We start from the raw sequence: 19,484 nt of genomic DNA, 5'->3' as shown, positions 1-19,484 counted from the left end.
GAACTCATTGATGTACTCATGAAATGTTTGTCCACTATGCTGAAATTCTAGCTGAAGATCTTCATAATATGCGTTGTGAGACACCATGTACAAGAAAAAGGCTAACTTCTCCTCCACCTTAATTCTTTTATCCGATATCAGATTTTCTCTTCTAAGGTAAGATGCCAAAGCCCGGAAGATACGTGGCTCCATCCTATAAGCTACTAGGCAATTCTTCACATGGCCTGTAAGGATATCAACCACCCGCTTCTTGCCATATAAGATGGAGCTATGTTGCTGAGTTCTCTCGATTGGCCCTCTACTACGCATTCGATGCAATACGGGCAGAATAAAGGACATCATATCTTCATCATCCTCGCTTCTCCTCTTCCTAATTCGATCGATAATCTTGGAGTTCATCTCAGCACTAAAACTAGAATCGAGAAGCAACAAATAAGAACTACATTTTAATGGTTTACTTGACTTGAAGCAAATTATTAATAAGACATACACACATAGTAAGACTACAAGAGCCATCAGGTAGGATATAGTACTTCGGTTAAGACATGATAGAAATAAGGTCAAGAGGCCAAAAAGTTGGTGTATATTACCGAATTTAGGCATGACAACTAGATCCCAAGATGGAGGCAACTCGTCCACCCCAACAAGAATCCAAGCAGCGGGCCTCTGTCAAAATAAGAACATACCAGCAGCATGTAAGATGACACACAATCATTCATATATACTATAGAAACAAACATCCCTACTGCATTGTTCCACCAACACTCACGGAGAATTAACCAAAAGTTACATCTTACCGGGGAAAAGGCCAGCTCTTCGGTCAGGGTTAAGGAGGCTGATGGTGGTCGAGCGTGGAAGAGGCTGCAAGGTCCATGGAGGGAGAACACGTTAGCAAGGTCCATTACATAGATTCAGTTCAATGGAAATGCTAGCTAGCTAGATAATAAATGAATGACAGAAATAAGAACCAATCTATGTGATACCATTAATACAAGACCAAGTTAGCTAGCTAGCTAGAGGACTATTTGCTTCATTAAAAGTGCACAGAAATTAGACTTGTAACTTGTGATGTCCATGGTCACAGGCTCACCGCACATACGGATAACAGTTACAACATCAGACCATCATCATCACCATCACTAATACAATTTGCAAGGTCCAGAAATCTCACAGGCTCAACTTAAGCTTGACACAACTCCTTTCTTTCCTTTCCAATGTTTCTTCATATAGTTAACTGGCCACAAAAGCACCTTGCCAAGAAGATACATATGTCAGGCTCAAGAATATACTAGTGCTGCGGGATCAACAGCAGTCACCAAGAGGGGGCGAATTTGGTTTAGAATCTGCCCAAAAAGGCTCATGGTGCTACCCTTCCGCCAGAAACCAAAAAGAAAGAATGAATGAAGGCAAAGAAGGTAACTTACGTTGATTATAAGTGTGAAAGTTTATATCTGGATGCCTTATGTTGTAAATAATTATAAGCTAGCGCCACGACAGTTGTTCCTCCGTTGCTAAAAAAGTATTCCCTATGTAAAGAAATATAAGAGCATTTATAAATAGTAATAATCTAAACTCTCTTATTTATCTCTGCTGCTAAAAAAGTAGCATGGAAGACATCTGTTCAGATGTGGTATGCCATCTAGATAGCTTTTCCTTTGTGCAAAGAGCAATTCAGAGTACCCGCACCCTTGCTATAATATGGAAAGACTACATAGGAAAATATCTCACATTATGAGGGGAGTACGCAGCATGCGAGTTGATAGAAGAGCACTGACATTGAGCTTACCCAGCATCCGCAACCAATTATGAAATCCAAAGTCTCAAGTTACATAATGATGATGAGATGAATCTAAAATGTACCTAGTTTGTGCATGCTTCTTTCTTGCTATCTTAACAAGTTACTACTACAAGTCTCAACTCCTCTCCTCCCTGGATACTCATTTATTTCTTTTCTCTCCAACATCTGGCTTGAGATGATGGCTGAACAACTATCATGTACAATGGCGTCCGCATGCTTCCCATGCAAAAAAAGAAAAAAGGGACGCCGCTCCTCTCCTTTTATCCTCCTAGATGCATCAGACGAGCTAGGGTTAGGGTATAAGAGGGGCTAGAAGAGGACGCCGTCCTTGGCGAGCTAGCCAGGTAGGGTTAGGGTAGGATACGCCATTCTTGGCATGCTCGCCAGTGAGGACGAGGCGGACGGAGGGCTGCGGGAGGTGGCAGCCACGGCAAAGACTTCTCCCGGGAGAGGAGGGGGAGGGGAGGGGAGGGGCGACGACGACTTACGTCGGACGAGATCACCGGCGTCGAGAGGCGCGGCGTATTGGGGAGGAGTCGGCGGCAGCGTCTTGGGAGGAGTCGTCGGCGGCGTCTCGGGTAGGGAGGAGTCAGCGGCGGCATGAGCCGGGCGACCAAATCCTCGAGGGGGGCCTCAAGGGTTCTGAACCGCGTGGGAACAGGTGGGTCGAAAGGGAATGGAGAGGATTGGGCCGTCCAAACCGCTCCTACCAAATGGGCCAACGGGTATTTGCGGGGATTCTGGGCCGCGCGGGGTTTATCCTCTGCAAACCCCTCCAATCCATTCTAAACAAACGAGGCCTAAGGGGGGCGCAGCGCCCTCCCTCTCCCCTATATATACTTGAGGTTTTGGGGCTGCCACACATAAGGTTTTCCACCTCTCCCTGGTGCAGCCCTACCTCTCTTTCTCCTCCTCTCCCGCGGTGCTTGGCGAAGCCCTGCAGGATTGCCACGCTCCTCCATCACCACCACGCCGTTGTGCTGCTGCTGGATAGTGTCTTCCTCAACCTCTCCCTCTCTCCTTGCTGGATCAAGGCATGGGAGACGTCACCGGGCTGTACGTGTGTTGAACGCGGAGGTGCCGTCCGTTCGGCACTAGGATCTCCGGTGATTTGGATCACGACGAGTACGACTCCTTCAACCCCGTTCTCTTGAACGCTTCCGCTTAGCGATCTACAAGGGTATGTAGATGCACTCCCCTTTCCCTCGTTGCTAGATTACTCCATAGATTGATCTTGGTATTGCGTAGAAAATTTTGAATTTCTGCTACGTTCCCCAACAGGAGGGGGGCACCCCATAGACACAACAATTGACCATTGATCTCTTAGCCGTGTGCGGTGCCCCCCTCCACCATAGTCCTCGATAATATCGTAGCGGTGCTTAGGTGAAGCCCTGCGTCGGTAGAACATCATCATCGTCACCACGCGGGATCGGAGTTCGAGGGACGTCATCGAGCTGAACGTGTGCAAGAACTCGGAGGTGTCGTGCTTTCGGTGCTTGATCGGTCGGGCCATGAAGATGTACGACTACATCAACCGCGTTGTGCTAACGCTTCCACTTTCGGTCTACGAGGGTACGTGGACACACTCTCCCCTCTCGTTGCTATGCATCACCATGATCTTGCGTGTGCGTAGGAATTTTTTTGAAATTACTACATTCCCCAACAGTGGCATCCGAGCCATGTTTTATGCGTAGATGTTATATGCATGAGTAGAACACAAGTGAGTTGTGGGCGATACAAGTCATACTGCTTACCAGCATGTCATACTTTGGTTCGGCGGTATTGTTGGATGAAGCGGCCCGGACCGACATTACGCGTACGCTTACGTGAGACTGGTTCTACCGACGTGCTTTGCACACAGGTGGCTGGCGGGTGTCAGTTTCTCCAACTTTAGTTGAACCGAGTGTGGTTACGCCCGGTCCTTGAGAAGGTTAAAACAACACTAACTTGACGAACTATCGTTGTGGTTTTGATGCGTAGGTAAGAACGGTTCTTGCTAAGCCCATAGCAGCCACGTAAAACTTGCAACAACAAAGTAGAGGACGTCTAACTTGTTTTTGCAGGGCATGTTGTGATGTGATATGGTCAAGACGTGATGCTATATTTTATTGTATGAGATGATCATGTTTTGTAACCGAGTTATCGGCAACTGGCAGGAGCCATATGGTTGTCGCTTTATTGTATGCAATGCAATCGCCCTGTAATTGCTTTACTTTATCACTAAGCGATAGCGATAGTCGTAGAAGCAATAGTTGGCGAGACGACAATGATGCTACGATGAAGATCAAGGTGTCGCACCGGTGACGATGGTGATCATGACGGTGCTTCGGAGATGGAGATCACAAGCACAAGATGATGATGGCCATATCATATCACTTATATTGATTGCATGTTATGTTTATCTTTTATGCATCTTATCTTGCTTTGATTGGCGGTAGCATTATAAGATGATCTCTCACTAAATTTCAAGATAAAATTGTTCTCCTTGAGTATGCACCGTTGCCAAAGTTTGTCGTGCCCAGACACCACATGATGATCGGGTGTGATAAGCTCTACGTCCATCTACAACGGGTGCAAGCCAGTTTTGCACACGCAAAATACTCAGGTTAAACTTGACGGGCCTGGCATATGCAGATATGGCCTCGGAACACTGAGACTGAAAGGTCGAGCGTGAATCATATAGTAGATATGATCAACATAGTGATGTTCACCATTGAAAACTACTCCATTTCACGTGATGATCGGTTATGGTTTAGTTGATTTGGATCACGTGATCACTTAGATGATTAGAGGGATGTCTATCTAAGTGGGAGTTCTTAAGTAATATGATTAATTGAACTTGAATTTATCATGAACTTAGTACCTGATAGTATTTTGCTTGTCTATGTTTGTTGTAGATAGATGGCCCGTGCTGTTGTTCCGTTGAATTTTAATGCGTTCCTTGAGAAAGCAAAGTTGAAAGATGATGGTAGCAATTACACGGACTGGGTCCGTAACTTGAGGATTATCCTCATTGCTGCATAGAAGAATTACGTCCTGGAAGCACCGCTAGGTGCCAAACCTGCTGCAGGAGAAACACCAGATGTTATGAACGTCTGGCAGAGCAAAGTTGATGACTACTCGATAGTTCAGTGTGCCATGCTTTACGGCTTAGAACCGGGACTTCAACGGTGTTTTGAACGTCACGGAGCATATGAGATGTTCCAGGAGTTGAAGTTAATATTTCAAGCAAATGCCGGGATTGAGAGATATGAAGTCTCCAATAAGTTCTACAGCTGCAAGATGGAGGAGAATAGTTCTGTCAGTGAGCATATACTCAGAATGTCTGGGTATAACAATCACTTGATTCAACTGGGAGTTAATCTTCCAGATGATAGCGTCATTGATAGAATTCTTCAATCACTACCACCAAGCTACAAGAGCTGTGATGAACTATAATATGCAAGGGATGGATAAGACAATTCCCGAGCTCTTCGCAATGCTAAAGGCTGTGGAGGTAGAAATCAAGAAGGAGCATCAAGTGTTGATGGTCAATAAGACCACCAGTTTCAAGAAAAAGGGCAAAGGGAAGAAGAATGGGAACTTCAAGAAGAACAACAAACAAGTTGCTGCTCAAGAGAAGAAACCCAAGTCTGGACCTAAGCCTAAGACTGAGTACTTCTACTGCAAGCAGACTGGTCACTGGAAGCGGAACTGCCCCAAGTATTTGGCGGATAAGAAGGATGGCAAGGTGAACAAAGGTATATGTGATATACATGTTATTGATGTGTACCTTACCAGAGCTCGCAGTAGCAGCTGCGTATTTGATACTGTTTCTGTTGCTAATATTTGCAACTCGAAACAGGGACTACAGATTAAGCGGACACTGGCTAAGGACGAGGTGACAATGCGCGTGGGAAATGGTTCCAAAGTCGATGTGATCGTCGTCGGCACGCTACCTCTACATCTACCTTCGGGATTAGTTTTAGACCTAAATAATTGTTATTTGATGCCAGCGTTGAGCATGAACATTATATCTGGATCTTGTTAGATGCGAGACGGTTATTCATTTAAATCTGAGAATAATGGTTGCTCTATTTATATGAGTAATATCTTTTATGGTCATGCACCCTTAAAGAATGGTCTATTTTTGATGAATCTCGATAGTAGTGATACACATATTCATAATGTTGAAGCCAAAAGATGCAGAGTTGATAATGATAGTGCAACTTATTTGTGACACTGCCGTTTAGATCATATTGGTGTAAAGCGCATGAAGAAACTCCAAACTGATGGACTTTTGGAATCACTTGATTATGAATCACTTGGTACTTGCGAACCATGCCTCATGGGCAAGATGACTAAAACGCTGTTCTCCGGAACTATGGAGCGAGCAACTGATTTATTGGAAATCATACATACTGATGTATGTGGTCCAATGAATGTTGAGGCTCACGGCGGGTATCATTATTTTCTCACCTTCACAGATGATTTGAGCATATATGGGTATATCTACTTAATGAAACATAAGTCTGAAACATTTGAAAAGTTCAAAGAATTTCAGAGTGAAGTTGAAAATCATCGTAACAAGAAAATAAAGTTCCTACGATCTGATCGTGGAGGAGAATATTTGAGTTACGAGTTTGGTTTATATTTGAAGCAATGCGGAATAGTTTCACAACTCACGCCACCCGGAACACCACAGCGTAATGGTGTGTCCGAACGTCGTAATCGTACTTTACTAGATATGGGCGATCTATGATGTCTCTTACTGATTTACCGCTATTGTTTTGGGGTTATGCTTTAGAGACGGCCGCATTCATGTTAAATAGGGCACCATCAAAATTCGTTGAGACGACGCCTTATGAACTGTGGTTTGGCAAGAACCAAAGTTGTCGTTTCTTAAAGTTTGGGGTTACAATGTTTATGTGAAAAAGCTTCAACCCGATAAGCTCGAACCAAAATCAGAGAAATGTGTCTTCATAGGATACCCAAAGGAAACTATTGGGTACACCTTCTATCACAGGTCCGAAGGCAAGACTTTTATTGCCAAGAATGGATCCTTTCTAGAGAAGGAGTTTCTCTCGAAAGAGGTGAGTGGGAGGAAAGTAGAACTTGATGAGGTAATTGTACCTGCTCCTTTATTGGAAAATAGTTCATCACAGAAACTGGTTCCTGTGACGACTAAACCAATAAGTGAGGAAGCTAATGATGTTGATCATGAAACTTCAGATCAAGTTACTACTGAACCTCGTAGGTCAACCAGAGTAAGATCCGCACCAGAGTGGTACGGTAATCCTATTCTAGAGGTCATGTTACTTGACCATGGCGAACCTACGAACTATGAGGAAGTGATGATGAGCCCAGATTCCACAAAATGGCTTGAGGCCATGAAATCTGAGATGGGATCCATGTATGAGAACAAAGTGTGGACTTTGGTTGACTTGCCCGATGATCGGCAAGCCATCGAGAATAAATGGATCTTCAAGAAGAAGATTGACGCTGATGGTAATGTTACTGCCTACAAAGCTCGACTGGTTGCAAAAGGTTTTCGACAAGTTCAAGGGGTTGACTACGATGAGACTTTCTCACCCATAGCGATGCTTAAGTCTGTATGAATCATGTTAGCAATTGCCGCATTTTATGATTATGAAATTTGGCAAATGGATGTCAAAATTGCATTCCTGAATGGATTTCTGGAAGAAGAGTTGTATATGATGCAACCATAAGGTTTTGTTGATCCAAAGGATGCTAACAAAGTGTGCAAGCTCCAGCGATCCATTTATGGACTGGTACAAGCCTCTCGGAGTTGGAATAAATGCTTTGATAGTGTGATCAAAGCATATGGTTTTATACAGACTTTTGGAGAAGCCTGTATTTACAAGAAAGTGAGTGGGAGCTCTGTAGCATTTCTAATATTATATGTGGATGGCATATTATTGATTGGAAATGATATAGAATTTCTGGATAGCATAAAAGGTACTTGAATAAAAGTTTTTCGATGAAAGACCTCGGTGAAGCTGCTTAAATATTGGGCATCAAGATCTATAGAGATAGATCAAGACGCTTAATTGGACTTTCACAAAGTACATACCTTGATAAAGTTTTGGAAAAGTTCAAAATGGATCAAGCAAAGAAAGGGTTCTTGCTTGTAATACAAGGTGTGAAATTGAGTCAGACTCATGCTCGACCACTGCAGAAGATAGAGAGAAAATGAAAGAAGTTCCCTATGCTTCAGCCATAGGCTCTATCATGTATGCAATGCTGTGTACCAGACCTGATGTGTGCCTTGCTATTAGTTTAGCAGGGAGGTACCAAAGTAATCCAGGAGTGGATCACTGGACAACGGTCAAGAACATCCTGAAATACCTGAAAAGGACTAAGGATATGTTTCTTTTTTATGGAGGTGACAAAGAGCTAGTCGTAAATGGTTACGTCGATGCAAGCTTTGACACTGATCTGGACGATTCCAAATCGCAAACCGGATACGTGTTTATATTGAACGATGGAGATGTCAGTTGGTGCAGTTCTAAACAAAGCGTCGTGGCGGGATCTACATGTGAAGCAGAGTACATAGCTGCTTCAGAAGCAGCAAATGAAGGAGTCTGGATGAAGGAGTTCATATCCGATCTAGGTGTCATACCTAGTGCATCGGGTCCAATGAAAATCTTTTGTGACAATACTGGTGCAATTGCCTTGGCAAAGGAATCTAGATTTCACATGAGAACCAAGCACATCAAGAGATGCTTCAATTCCATCCAGTACCAAGTCTAGGTGGGAGACATAGAGATTTGCAAAATACATACGGATCTGAATGTTGCAGACCCATTGACTAAGCCTCTTCCACGAGCAAAACATGATCAGCACCAAGGCTCCATGGGTGTTAGATTCATTACTGTGTAATCTAGATTATTGACTCTAGTGCAAGTGGGAGACTGAAGGAAATATGCCCTAGAGGCAACAATAAAGTTATTATTTATTTCCTCATATCATGATAAATGTTTATTATTCATGCTAGAATTGTATTACCCAGAAACATAATACATGTGTGAATACATAGACAAACATAGTGTCACTAGTATGCCTCTACTTGACTAGCTCGTGAATCAAAGATGGTTAAGTTTCCTAACCATAGACATGAGTTGTCATTTGATTAACGGGATCACATCATTAGTAGAATGATGTGATTGACTTGACCCATTCCGTTAGCTTAGCACTTGATCGTTTAGTATGTTGCTATTGCTTTCTTCATGATTTATACATGTTCCTATGACTATGAGATTATGTAACTCCCGCTTACCGGAGGAACACTTTGTGTGCTACCAAACGTCACAACGTAACTGGGTGATTATAAAGGTGCTCTACAGGTGTCTCCAAAGGTACTTGTTGAGTTAACGTATTTCGAGATTAGGATTTGTCACTCCGATTGTCGGAGAGGTATCTCTGGGCCCACTCGGTAATGCACATCACTATAAGCCTTGCAAGCAATGTAGCTAATGAGTTAGTTACAGGATGATGCATTACGTAACGATTAAATAGACTTGCCGGTAACGAGATTGAACTAGGTATTGAGATATCGACGATCGAATCTCGGGCAAGCAACATACCGATGACAAAGGGAACAACATATGTTGTTATGCAGTTTGACCAATAAAGATCTTCGTAGAATATGTAGGGGCCAATATGAGCATCCAGGTTTCGCTATTGGTTATTGACCGGAGACGTGTCTCGGTCATGTCTACATAGTTCTCGAACCCGTAGGGTCCGCACGCTTAAAGTTAGATGACAGTTATATTACGAGTTTATGTATTTTGATGTACCGAAGATTGTTCGGAGTCTCGGATGTGGTCACGGACATGACGAGGAGTCTCGAAATGGTCGAGACATGAAGATCGATATATTGGACGACTATATTTGGACACCGGAAAGGTTCCGGGTGGGATTGGGACAATACCGGAGCTCCGGGAGGTTATCAGAACCCCCCGGGAGGTATATGGGCCTTAATGGGCTTTAGTGGAAAGGAGGGGAAAGGAGCAAGGGAGGGCCCCCCCCCCAAGCCCAATCCGAATTGGGACGGGGGTCGGCCCCCCTTTCCTTCCTCCCTCCTTCCTCTTCCTTCCCTCTCCCTCTCCAAATAGGAAAGGGAGGAGTCCTACTCCCGGTGGGAGTAGGACTCCCCCCCTTGGGTGCGCCTCCTCCCCTTGGCCAACCCCCTCCCCCACTCCTTTATATACGGGTGAGGGGGCACCCCATAGAAACAACAATTGATCATTGATCTCTTAGCCGTGTGCGGTGCCCCGCTCCACCATAGTCCTCCTCGATAATATCGTAGCGGTGCTTAGGCGAAGCCCTGTGTTGGTAGAACATCATCATCGTCACCACACCGTTGTGCTGATGGAACTCTCCCTCGACACTCGGCTGGATCGGAGTTCGAGGGACGTCATCGAGCTGAACGTGTGCAAGAACTCGGAGGTGTCGTGCTTTCGGTGCTTGATCGGTCGGGCCGTGAAGACGTACGACTACATCAACCGGCTTTTGGTCTACGAGGGTATGTGGACACACTCTCCCCTCTCATTGCTATGCATCACCATGATCTTGTGTGTGCGTAGGAAATTTTTTGAAATTACTACGTTCCCCAACATTCTGGATGTGGTAAAGGAGGCGTGGGTCTACGATAATGGCATCATGGACCTGTTTCACAGGCTGGATGTGCTGCTTCGAAACACGGCGAGAGCACTGGACGCATGGGGACAGAAAAGAGTGGGCAACATCAAGCTTCAGATTGCAGTCGCAAACCTTGTTATCATGCGGTTTGACTTTGTGCAAGAGATCAGGCTGTTATCAAAGGAGGAGCGCCGGCTAAGGAGCAAACTGAAGCATATTGTTTTGGGCTTGGCATCGCTAGAGAGAACGATTGCACGGCAAAGATCGAGGATCTCTTGGCTTTGGGAAGGGGATGCAAACTCACAGCTATTCCACCTGGTTGCTAATGGACGGAGGATGAAGAATTTCATACCAGCTCTCCACGTGGACGGTCAGGTCATTGCCGATCAGCAGGGCAAAGAGAGGGCTTTCTTCAACGCTTATAGAGAGCTACTAGGAAGAGACGAGGCCCGCGAGCACTCGCTCGACCTAGAGGCTTTAGGCATCCAGGCGGTGGATCTTACGGATCAGGAGCTAATTTTTTCAGAGGAGGAAATTTGGTAGGTGGTGAAGGAGATGCCATCGGATTGGGCCTCGGGGCCAGATGGCTTTATTGGCTTGTTTTTCCAATCGGCTTGGGAGATCATTAAAGGAGATCTGATTGCAGCACTGCAGAAGTTCTTTCTGGGCAATGTCAATGGTTTTGGGTGGCTAAACCAGGCGATCATAGCTCTCATCCCTAAATCTCCTGAAGCTTGTGGCATAAATGATTTCAGGCCAATTAGCCTTGTCCATAGCATGCCCAAGCTCGCATCTAAGCTGCTGGCAACTAGATTAAGGCCGAGAATGGGGGAGCTTGTGCATATCAATCAGTCGGCGTTCACTAAAGGAAGAAACATTCATGACAATTTTCTGTTGGTCCGGCAAATGGCCCGAAGATTGCACAAAAGGAAGGCCAAAGGTGTGCTTTTGAAGCTTGATATCTCAAGGGCATTTGACTCGCTTTCATGGCCTTTTCTTTTTGAGATCCTAAGAGCTAAAGGTTCTCTGAGCGCTGGATTGCATGGATTGGTACCCTACTTACTTAGGCAAGCTCTAGGGTTGTGGTTAATGGATCTGCCGGGCCGAAGTTCATGCATGCAAAGGGCCTGAGGCAAGGAGACTCTATATCGCCACTCTTGTTCGTCATTGCCATGGATGAGTTAACTGCAATCGTGATAAAAACACACGATTCCGAGGTGTTGAGTAGCATGAATGGCTGCACTCCTATGCAGCAGTTATCCCTCTACGCTGACGATGTTGTTTCTTCATCAAGCCCATGGTGTCTGATCTGTGTTTTGTCAAAGAGGCGCTAGCGATCTTTGGGGAAGCTTCGGGACTGAGAATCAACTATAGCAAGTCTGCCGCTATTATGATCAGGGCGGAGGACAGTGACGAACAGCTTGTGAAGGAAGCTTTACCATGGAAGATGCAAACATTCCCTTGCAAATATCTGGGATTACAGCTTAGCATCAAGCAGTTAAAGCGATCGGACTGGCAACTGGTGGTGGATGCTGCTCTGCACATTGTCCCGAGATGGCAAAGAGGATTTGTGACTCAGCCATGTAGATTGATTCTGGTTAACCAGGTAATGAGGGCTAGGCCGACTCACCATTTGAATGTTGCCGAGGCACCAAAATGGGCATTGGAGCGGGTGGACAAGGGATGCCGTGCCTTCTTTTGGGCTGGTTCTGAGGAAATTCATGGTGGCCGGTGTTTGGTGTCTTGGAAACGTGTGTGTAGACCCAAAGAGCTTGGTGGGTTGGGTGTCATCGACCTACACAAGCAAGGGATCGCGCTTCGGATGAGGTGGGAATGTCTATCTAGGACTGATGCCACACGGCCGTGGCAAGGCCTAAATTGGACTCCTGACAAGCAAGCAAGCGCAACATTTGCTAGTCTTGTGAAATGGCAGGTTGGCGAGGGCTCCAAAGTTTTGTTCTGGAAGGATCGGTGGGTTGGTGGGGCTACGATCGGTGAGCTAGCCCCGCTTATCTATAAATGGGTCATAACACAAGTGGTGAATCGAAGGAGTGTGAAGGATGCGCTGTGGATGCATGCATGGACTAATGACATCGTCGGGCAGCTAGGCACTGATGAACTGACCCAATTCATTCGATTGTGGGAAATTCTGGTTGATATACATCTGGAGCCGGGTACAGATGACAAACCAATCTGGTCTTGGAACCGCGAAGGTGTGTACACAACATCCTCAACTTACACGATGCTTTGCATGGGAGGAATCCGGTTTCAGGCCTATGCTGCTATATGGAAGTGTTGGGCAGCGCTTGTGTGCAAGCTCTTCATGTGGCTGGCGGTGCAGTACAGACTCTGGACGACTGACAGATGTTTTCGACATGGGTTACATGACCAAAGATCGCCATGCTACCTTTGCGAGCAGGAGGAGGACACAGTTGATCATATTACGATGCAGTGTGTGTTTGCGAGGCTGGTGTGGTGTAGCTGCTTTCTCAGAATGAACATCAATACAGATCTCTACCCAACACACCATTCCACCATAGATGCTTGGTGGGATGCTGCGAGGAAGCATGTCCCGAATAGGCTGAGGAAGGGTTTCGACTCGGTGGTCATATCGATCTGTTGGAATCTATGGAAACAATGCAACAGAAGGGTCTTTGGGCGTAATTACCTTAGGAATGTAGGTGAAACTATGGATTTGATTTGGCAAGAATTGGTAATGTGGTCTAGAGCGGGAGCCATCGGAGTAACCATGTGGTGTGAGTAGTAGGGTAGATGTTGGATGAGTGGAGGGTTTGGTGGAGGGATCTTGTGAGGGCCTTCTACCGACCGTGTAATCTCTTGTAAATATTTTTCTCTCTTCTATAAAGCTATGGTACGCCTTTGGCGTACCCTCGAAAAAAACAAATGATAGTAGCAAACACAGCAAGTTCAAAAGTTGCTCCAGTAGCAGAAAATGCTCCACTCCGGTGCTTTTTAGTTTGTATATAAGTTTTGTCCGAAGTTAAAATATCTCTATTTTTATCAAACTTATAGAAAAAATATATCAAGATTCACAATGTCAAATCAATATCTCTATTCATTATGAAATATAGTTTCATAGTATATATATTTGGTATTATAGACGTTGATATTTTAAATATAAATTTGGTCAAACTTTACAAAGTTTGACTTAACAGAAATCTAATAAGTGAAGTAAAAAGGACTGGAGAGAGTACATTCTTAAGGGACATACTCGCATGTAGGCCAACCACCTACATACTAAGAAACAGAAAGAAAACACCTCCGGAAAGCTTCAGGCCAACATAGAGTCCTGGTCTCGATTGGTAAGTTAGTCGTCGTGGGCTTCACGTGAGAAATCAGGAGCTCCGTCACCTCTTGTCGCCATCTTTAACCAGCGGCTTCCACTGTTGTAAAAGGTTATGCAATTTATAAACACAATCAAGAACTAAATCTTTCATGAACCCCGCTTTTAGAATAAGCGGTGTGACGAGAGATCTAAATCTTTCATGATGAGTTTGATAGTCATAGCATCGTGGACGTCTTGGCACCTGAATATCTTGGCACTTCTTGCATCCCAGATCTTCCAAAGGACGGAGAGAATGATGAAGAACCAACAGGAATGGTCATGATCAATAGGCAACTCATAGTGCCACAGATCGTCAACTGTGGTGGTGGGGAGGATGCTTAAGCGTTGCTAAATTATGTATGAGAAGGAGTAGTCAATGAAGATGTGTGCATTGACTTTGATTGCGTGAGCGCATCTTGGGCGCACAGGGTTGCTGACAACATGCTTGTGATCAAGGTTTGCCCTTGAGTTAAACTGGTTGCGAAACAGACGCCAAGCTAAGCTCTTGACTTGTTTGGCACCCTTTCGTCCAAATGGTTCATGCTAAGGAGTCAACTTTCGGTTCATGCATGGAGATTTCATAGGATGTCTTGGTGGAGAATTCCTTCCGCCAATGAGGAAGCATGCATCCTAGCCCTTCGAAGGCAGGAAATCCTGTAGAACATAAAGAAACAAAACCAACTCGATCTTGTGAAGCAACAGTTGTTAGGTGATTCTACAGGTTAGACCGTGAATCGAAATGTTACATGTTGGCCACTCCGACAATTTGGCAAGTGAAGTGGGTGAAGAGGTTTGGGTAAGTGGTAGCAAGAGAGCTTGGAAGTAGCCAAGCTTCAAGATATAAGTAGGTGTAGGAGCCATTGTTTGTTAGGACAAAGGGTAATTTTTGTAGGGCCGGAAAGTTGTGTTGGATTTGGGAGCAAAATGAAGCATTTGGGCATTGAAGCTTTACCCAATCTAGAATGGGGGAGTGATTTGAAAAAGTATTTCATAAGAATGCTTGTTTTGTTGCCGTAGGTTCTTAATGCTAAGAATGCCAATTTTGTTTGGTTTACAAATGTTATTCCTCACTATAAGTCAGTGAGACCCCAAGCAAGATTCTTTTGGAGCCCAAAAGAATGCATGGAGAAAATCATTCAGGGTGTTTATAACTATTTTTTAAATTGCAAAACCAAATAAAAATAATCTCCGTATTCTATATTAAGTGTCGCTGATTTAGTACAACTTTGTATTAAATCAGCAACACCTGATGTTCCATATTAAGTGTTACTGATTTAGTACAACTCTATGCCAAATCAGCGACACTTAATAAGGAACAAAGGGAGTAGGTGGTTGGGGACTCTTTGATGGAGAACAAAAGAATTAGTCTGCCCCCTTTAGTGAATATTTTGGCTCACCAGTCAGAGAGGAATTTTCTATATCATTCAATTATTGGGAGAAAACCGCCCACGGGTAGGCATGTAGGGGAAAGAGGTAGTCTCTAGGTATATTTATGGAAATGAAGAGATTAGGCGGCCAAGAACATCAGCAATAACACGTGCTTGGTCGGGTGGGACAACGATGGGGCAAATGTTGTTTTTTCAAAGTTGATGGAAAGACTTGTAGCATTAGCGAAATCATGGAAGATGACCTTTAAACATGAGGCGACAGCGACGGATCTTGATGCAATGATTAGGGTATCGTCGACATACTATAGCGTGGTCGGGGTAGGTGTGTAAATATGTGATGGTGGAGGTGCAACAAGTCGTTGTTCTTGAGGTTTTCTATTGAAGTAGGTTTGCAATGATAATGAAGAGGTAGGGGCAGCAATTCACCATGACTTTATCTAACAATTGATCGTGCTACCTTGAACCCCATTGAGTAAAATGCAAGTTTTGTCGATGCAGAATGTTATGAATCTAGCAGCAAAACTTGTTGGGAAGCCTCTAAGTTCAAGGATGGTGGCAACTAAGGCCCACGAGACCGAGGCCAAAGCATTATGGAAGTCTAGCTTTATGGCCATGGTTAGAGCTTTTTTAGAGCGGCAAGAGGCAATGAGATCGGTCGCGTAAACAAAGTTTTCTGCAACATTTCTACTAAAGATAAACTTGGTTTAGTCACCATGGACCAGAAGAGGCATCATGAGTTTCAGTCTATTTGTGAGAAGTTTGGTTGCTGCTTCAATAGGGCAGTTTTGCAATGAAATTTGTCTTAATGTATTGGGAGTCCCAAGTCCAACAGTCTTGTTTGGGAAGTAACACGATGAGTGCCCGGTTGAGGTGCTCAGCATCTGCGGTGGTCAAGTGGAAGTCTTCCAAGAACTGGATAATCATGGGTTTGATGTGGTCCTAGATTTTTCTTAGATTCTTGGAAACGCACTATTTAGTCTTGACCTCGATCGGGCTATGGAGCGCAAGACATTGAGTGGAGTCACTGCATTTCCATTGGTGGTTGTCAGAAGCTCTCTTGTGGTTACGTGTCCAGAGCCAGGCTAAGGAAGAAGGAACTCTGACTGAAATACCCCTTGGAGACATCTACTGTCTGCGACGAAGAAATGAAATGGTGGACAACACTTGCTGGACTCGGGAGAAAGGCCCACATGTCGGCCCTGAAGCTTGTTGAAGATGGCCTTGTGGTCAAGATCGCCGACATTGCTTTTTGATTGTTGTCCTTTGTTTTGTACTACAGGTGGTTGTATTGTGTTTTCTCTTTTTTGTTGTTAGAGACTTTCCTTTTTATTTCCTTGTTTGTTTGTTTCGCAGTTTCCTGCTGCGTAGGCATTTCAGGGTATTCCTCTGCGAGCGTGTGATAAGAGCCTGAATTATGTTTGGTTTCCTTTCAATGAAATGGAGCCTGGGCCTTACCCTTTTCTCGAAAACAGGCTATGGAGCGAAAACCAGACCAGTAACAAGAACCCTCATAACCAGCAAACGTTCGCTGGGTGGAATGACATTTGTGAACGATTTTGATGGCAATTTGTGTTAGCCAAGCTTCGAGTATGCCAATTTTAGGTAGCGGGCATGTCAACTCCGTTGTAGTTATGTTTTTCACCAAAAAGTTGTCATGTTTGTGAATTAAAATTGCCATCCTTGTGACAACTAAACATGACATTAAAATGTTTGTAGTTGTCATCCCTCCCAACGATTATCATTACCGTAACAAATACCATCTTATTACAAGCAACACATGGTACTAACAAGGTCATAGATGAGATTACAAACAAACTTAACCAGCAAAACATACAACATCGATCATGTTGCTGTCACAAAACATCCCAATCAAAACGTAGTAGACAAATTTAGCCCAGCTAAAGCTTTTCTGGATACACTCCAGTCCGACTCAGTTTCTTTGGACTTGAGGGGTTTTGAGTTTTTTATAAACTCAAAAGCCAGCTCAATCCAAAGTCAGTTATTAACTTATTACTAGTAAGTGTGTACGTGCAACGCACGTCGCACGTCTCAATCAAACCGTATCAAATTTTACGGGTATAAAATTTTGAATTCAAACTTTAGGATGACACAAATCAATGGCAATAGACTGGCTGAACAACTTCTCCACAAAGAATGTAAGGGCATAGCCTATTTAGTCTATTCCTACAAAGATTTCAGAATGTTTATTTTGTTGGGCGAAAATCAAAGTAACATATGAACATTGTCCAAGTGGACATGGCGTCAATGCAAAGTTGGAACAAAGATGCACAAAAAATAGGAGTGTTGGCTAAACTAAATTAGTTTTCTTCTTGGATTCGAGCTGCTTGTTATCTTCAGAATTTGAAGGCTCGGCGGCTGCGGTAAAGCCACCCATGCCATAGCGGGCACCACCTGCGAGCAGGAAGAGTCGGATTTTTTTACCCCATTCTCAGTTTATCTCAGCTTTTCATGGAGTGGAACTACAGTTCAGACAAACAGTATCTATTGTGTATATAGTTGCAGAACATCTAGAAGCTAAAAACAGGTCAATAAAGCGTTAGGTTCATGGTAAGGAATTGGAGAGAGGGAATTTAACATTTTCTCTATGACATGAATGGCATGCAAGCAACCCTTTCTCTACCTAATGCTTAGTTCTGTCAATATTAAACATGAGTTAAAAATGTCGTCGTGCTTCAACATCTTAGCGGAGCAGAAAGGCTACTATTCTAGAATGAGACACTATACGGTATAAGGAAATTGGGCATGTGCAGATCAAGGAGTATAATAATTATTGTTTCGCAAAGCTAGCCAGGACTGAAAAAAGAAGCAACACAAAATTTAGGATGACCAAAGCCACCCTTCCTAACTAAGATGAATATACAAGAAATGATAAATTAACACCGGATACATAAGTAAGTTTAATGGCTAAAATGAAGGAAATGCGTAATGTCATGGCACTTTTAGTTATTCATGTGCAAATTCAAAGCATGATCTGATGAAAGACGCAAAGATTCAAAGTTATCAGTTGATACAAAATGTGCTGAAAAAATATTGACTATGCGAAAAAGAAATTAATACAATGTAGCCTTTCTGCACAATTCAACAACAAGCAGGATGCACAATTTAACAATCTGGTTGGTTGTAGCCGATTTTCCATGTGATGTTTTACCGAAATGTTGAAGCTCAGCAATGTTGTTTCACGGTTCAATAGGTCAGTGTAAAATAATTATGTGGCGGTCAAGTCTCCATCCCATGTTATTTACAATCTCAAACAACGAAAGCTCACTTTCTACAGTTCACCAAAGTTTCTAAGTTACTACTTTTTACTCAAAGATCTAATGTCTGCTGATCTCTCTCAATCTTATGGCTGAGATTAACATAATTGCAAAAGGCAACATCAACTCAAATTTTAGTCTGCATTTGAAACCATCAAACAATTTCCAGCAAGATGTTTTTCGAAGGACAGAGGGAGTATATGACTTCCATTTGTCTAGGAATAATGCAGGTAAACCTACACAAAGAGCACACATACATACGTCCATACATGGTAATTTCTAACTGCTCATGATGTGAAACCAGAGGCATACAAAAGGTATAATTCCCATATACGGATGAACTTCTCATCAAAGTCTTAGTTTCAAAACGTGTCTGCAAGAAAAAGGAATAGATTGGAAATTAATACTAACTAAGCGACCAAGTGGAACATATATGTATATAATCGTCACAGCAGTATTCTTTCTGTAGTGAGTGTGAAGTGATCCTTACTCTTTGTTGCCATGAGTTAAACATGACAAGTGATACTTACTCTTACCCCCACCTGCACCTCATTCGCGTTGTTGCTCTTCCGTCGTGGCCGTGCAGCCGCTGCCGCTGCACGCTACACATGTGTTGTTGTCCGCCGATGTGCCGCTGCTCCCTGCCACAGTCGCCTCCCCAGGCGACCCCACAAGTCACAACCATTCATATCTTCTGAAACATCATTCCGTTTATTCACAAATTTTACTTCAGAAAATATTTAAAAATAAAATGGTGCTTCATCTTATACGAAAAATGAAATATCCGTAAATATAACTTCATAGACTGTAGTGTTAATAAAAAATTACATCGCAATAACTTTTTAAAACACAGAACTGCACCGGAAAAATCGGATCCTTCCATCTAGGAAGGTGATCTTCGTGCCCTTCTTCCACCGCGGCGTGACATCGATAGTCAGGATCTCCTCCAGCCGGATGGTCTTTCTAAAAATAGTCGCCATCAGGAATTGGCGTTTAGTGTTTATTTTAGCACCTAAAATAAGTTTGTTGTTCTA

Source organism: Triticum aestivum, chromosome 6B (assembly GCF_018294505.1).
Source record: "Triticum aestivum cultivar Chinese Spring chromosome 6B, IWGSC CS RefSeq v2.1, whole genome shotgun sequence".
Lineage (NCBI taxonomy): Eukaryota > Viridiplantae > Streptophyta > Magnoliopsida > Poales > Poaceae > Triticum > Triticum aestivum.
The sequence above is the reverse complement of the archived record's forward strand: the minus strand, read 5'-3'. Positions refer to the sequence as shown.